Source organism: Balaenoptera musculus, chromosome 4, assembly GCF_009873245.2.
Source record: "Balaenoptera musculus isolate JJ_BM4_2016_0621 chromosome 4, mBalMus1.pri.v3, whole genome shotgun sequence".
Taxonomy (NCBI): Eukaryota; Metazoa; Chordata; class Mammalia; order Artiodactyla; family Balaenopteridae; genus Balaenoptera; species Balaenoptera musculus.
In genome coordinates, this window is record NC_045788.1 from 11,273,621 (window position 1) to 11,278,567 (window position 4,947).

Sequence of the window (4,947 nt, forward strand, 5' to 3'; positions counted from 1 at the left end):
TGGGTTCTGTTTGGGGTGCCTAATACCTCTCCTGTGCCCTTGCACATGCTGTCCTTCTGCCTGGAACCCCCTTTCTCCTCTTGCTCACTTACAAATTTCTCCTCATCCTTTGAGTCCCAACTCCAACATCATCTGCTCTGTGAAGCCTTCAACCAAGTGCAGAGAGGTTTTCCCCACTGTACTCCTCAGGACCTTGTGTAGATTTCAATATTATTTTGCTCACCCCATGATACTGCAGCATATCCATCTCTTTCTCTCCACGAGAGCTCCAAGTCCTCTGAGGAAAAGAAATATTTCATTAATCTGTTATTTCTAGAGCCTGACATATTGTCTGGCAAGCAGTAGACACCCAATAAAAAGTTGCAAGAGTATTGCAGTGTTTTATTCCTCCCTTCTCTCTCTCTGAATTATTATAATTCTGCTGAATATTTGCAAGTTGCTGACCTCAAGACCCTCTGCCCCATAATGTATTATGTGTATTTATTAATAACAACGACATTCTCTTCTGTGACTATAATACAATGATTGAAATCAGGAGATTTAACATTGATACAGAATAATTATATAATATTCAGTCCGTATTCAAATTTTACCTATTGTCTTAATGTCTTTTCTAGCATTTTCCCCCAATCCAAGATCATGCACTGCCTTGAGCTGTCATGTCTTGTTAGAGTGTTTGTCTCAGTTCTTCAGTTTTTCTTTGTTTTTCATGAAATTCATATTTTTGAGGAGCACAGGCCTGTTGCTTTTTAGACTGTCCCCAAATTTTGGTTTATATGATTGTTTCCTCATTATTAGATTTAGGTCATGGATTTTGAGGAGGACTACCATATAAGTGATGTTGAGTTTTCTCATGCATAACATCAGGAGGTATATGGTTTTAGTTTATCCTATCATTGTTGATATTAATTTTGATCACTTGATTAAGCTGTGTCCATCATTTCTCCATTGTACTTTTCTTGCCTTTTGTAATTTATAGGTAATTTTTGAGGAGATACTTTGAAACTCTGTTAAAACCCTGTTTCCCAACACACTTTTACCCAATGGTGTTAAAATCTCTGGGTGATTCTTCCCTTAATCAATTGTTACTATGGTGGCTGCAAAGTAATTTAACTGAACGAATTAATCTTAAAAAAAAAAGATCTTTCAGATAACTATTTGAGCAACATAGTTTGAGAGAAGTCTCTCTCTACCCACTAGAATTATTTCTAATAGTAAATAGTATAGAATCGGTATCCTGGGCCTTCCCTGGTGGTCCAGTGGTTAAGACTCTGTGTTTCCACTGCAGGGGGCATGGTTTCAATGCCTGGTCAGGGAACTAAGATCCTGAATGCTGTGTGGTGTAGCCAAAACAAATTTTTTTAATAAAAAAAAAAAAATCGGTATCCTATGTAATCCCTACCTATTTTACAATTCATTTAATAACTTCATTTTTTCCCTCCACGATGAGCCCTATACATGTTTAAATTCAACCCCCCTTCTACAGCTTAAATTAGATTTAAACATCCTCATGAAATAGTATATGTAATGTAGATACTAAGTCAATCTACAGACCTTTTTCTCTTCATTGATATAGCACACACATGCACAGCTGTAAAATGTTTATAAACTTTTGACTTTCCCACTAGATTTCCATAAACAGCTCTAGTGCTTTATTTACAACTAAAAATACTTCTCATTTCTTTCTTTTTTTTTTTTTAACATCTTTATTGGAGTATAATTGCTTTACAATGGTGTGTTAGTTTCTGCTTTATAACAAGGTCAATCAGCTATACATATACATATATCCCCATATCTCTTCCCTCTTGTGTCTCCCTCTCTCCCACCCTCCCTATCCCACCCCTCTAGGTGGTCACAAAGCACCGAGCTGATCTCCCTGTGCTATGTGGCTGCTTCCCACTAGCTATCTATTTTACATTTGGTAGGATATATAAGTCCATGCCACTCTCTCACTTCATCCCAGCATACCCTCACCCCTACCCGTGTCCTCAAGTCCATTCTGTAGTAAGTCTGCAACTTCTCATTTCTTATGACTAACTGCATTAATACTAATAATTAGGACATAATGGAATATGAAAATGTAGATACACTACTTGAAGGTTTTATATTTCATCTAACTTTATTACCTAAGAGTTTAAAAAATTGAAGTATGGTATCATTGTAATAACAGCAATTGTAATCATTATGTATGAATTTATTTTGGATCATTATTCCTGGCTCTTTCAAACTCTCACTCTCTTTTTTTTTCAGATATAATTTTTCTTGCAACAAGATGTGAATATTTTAATTTAAAATTAATAAATCACAATTCTGTATTGCTTTTAGGATTAAGATTATTCAAAAATGACACATTTCAGGATTAACCCAAGTACATTTCTATTACAAGTTAGTTTATCCAAGTAGGTAAAGAATAAACCACACTGTAGCTCCTTAACCTAGGAGTCAGGTTTTAATGACAAAGTCTGTTGCCAGCAATTGGCATGCAGGTAACCATCAAAGAAGTTGTAAATACAAATCCCAAACTGCTTCTATAAACTGAAAAGACCTTTGTTGAGTCACAGGCATAAAAATGGGGCATTGGCACTGCATTCAGTGAATATGACCTTTATGATTTATGTATGGAAGTGCCTTCTAGAGTGGTCATGAGGATCACAGTCTTATATCATGTAGTTGGTTTTCTATTTCATTGGTAGCATCTTCTTTATCATAATCCATCCAGACAACTATTTACAAAGAATGTTCAAATATGGAACTCAAGAGACACTGTAGCTTTCCACCAGAAATAAACCAGCTTATTTCTGTAAAGTAATTTAGTAATAGCTGTAGAAGGCCACTATAATCCAGAGAAAAATGAAATCAAGAATCAGATTGAAAACAGAGACCATTAAGTGCTCTAGATACAAGTTTCACTAATTATCTTATTTTTGTGAAAACCTTCCTGCATTACCAATTAAAAAAAAACAAAAAACCCACCAGCCATTTCTATCCTTATACCTGTATCTTAACACAGATATGATGGGAATGATAGGAAATAAAACTCTATTAAGTTCTCCTAATGTACTCCAAAACATCAAAATTATTTTTATTCATGATTTGTACTATTGCAGGATGGCAAGTATGTGTGAAGTCAATTAGGAGCGAATGGTGGGAACAAAAAGCCAGAACCAAAGCACAGATTTTTCTCTTTCATGTGGCTCTTGGCATGTCAGAAGGGACAATACTGCCTCCAAAAGCCAAACAATTAAAATGATGAGAGAAGAAGAGGAGAGGAGGGGAAGGGAGAAGAGAGGGCACTCTAATAATTAATCCTACAGGTCACAGACCTTTTAAAAATCTTTAAAACGTAAAATGTATTGCTATCAACAAGCACGTTTCATTATTCTTTCTTTCTCCAGTTTTTTTAAAAAATAATATTACTTTTAAATTTATTTATTTATAGCTGTGTTGGGTCTTCGTTTCTGTGCAAGGGCTTTCTCTAGTTGCGGCAAGCAGGGGCCACTCTTCATCGCGGTGCGCGGGCCTCTCACTATCGCGGCCTCTCTTGTTGCGGAGCACAGGCTCCAGACGCGCAGGCTCAGTAATTGCGGCTCACGGGCCCAGTTGCTCTGCGGCATGTGGGATCCTCCCAGACCAGGGCTCGAACCCGTGTCCCCTGCATTGGCAGGCAGACTCTCAACCACTGCACCACCAAGGAAGCCCCCTTTCTCTAGTTTTATACATGAATATTATTTACTTATTTGAAAAATATCTAAAGTAACTCAACATCTCAAATGACCCATGAATTTACCAAGAAGTACTTTGTCACTTAAGTTCTCACAGACAGTAAAAATGTTGGTAATGGGGGAGAAAGGGTCCTTCCTTTCCGTTTGGCAGCAGCCATCAGGCGAGCCGAGATGGGCGCTTACAAGTACATCCAGGAGCCGTGGAGGAAGAAGCAGTCGGACGTGATGCGCTTTCTGCTCAGGGTGCGCTGCTGGCAGTACTGCCAGCTCTCAGCGCTGCACCGGGCCCCGTGCCCCACCCGGCCTGACAAGGCGCGCAGGCTGGGCTACAAGGCCAAGCAAGGTTCTGTGATATATCGGGTTCGCGGGCGCCGCGGTGGCCGCAAATGCCCGGTCCCAAAGGGCGTCACCTACTGCAAGCCCGTCCACCATGGCGTCAACCAGCTCAAGCTTGCCCGGAGCCTTCGGTCTGTTGCCAAGGAGAGAGCTGGACGCCACTCTGGGGCCCTGAGGGTCCTGAATTCTTACTGAGTGGGTGAAGATTCTACGTACAAATTTTTTGAGGTTATCCTCATTGACCCCTTCCATAAAGCTATCAGAAGAAACCCTGACACCCAGTGGATCACCGAACCAGTCCACAAGCACAAGGAGATGAGGGGGCTGATGTCTGTAGGCAGGAAGAGCCGCGGCCTCGGCAAGGGCCACAAGTTCCACCACACGATCGATCGGTGGTTCTCGCCACACAGCCTGGGGAAGGCGCAATACTCTCCAGCTCCACCGCTACCACTAATATAAGTAATGTTTGTAAAATTCTTACCTAATAAACAGTTTAGGACATCCACGTCTGCTTAAAAGTGTTTTTTAATCTGTCTGTTAAAACTAGTTGTCTGCAGATTGCTTCATTGAATGCATTGTCAAATTCTGAAAGTTAAAGTGCAATAATGTTTGAAGATTTTAAGTGATGGTGTATCTTGTTTCTAATAAGGGAAATGCCTTTGCTTTTGCTTTATTAGGCAGCTGATATGTCCATGTTTAAACTGCTGTCTGGTAACAATAGGTGTAAAATTCTGTAAAAGAGGAGCGTAGAAACTAGCCATGTAGATTTGTTGGTGCATGTGATGAAATCTACAGCTTTATTGGGGTGATGCAATGCTCTGCTTGTTTACTCTAAAGTGGCTGTTTTATGGAGTTTGGCAAGGACAAACTTTAAATTGGGTTTTCCTTG

General features: G+C 39.6%; 1 pseudogene; it reads left to right on the plus strand.

Annotated features, from left to right (window-relative positions):
• Window positions 1-3,842: 3,842 nt before the first annotated feature.
• On the plus strand, window positions 3,843-4,655 carry LOC118894364 (annotated as a pseudogene).
• Window positions 4,656-4,947: the final 292 nt, after the last annotated feature.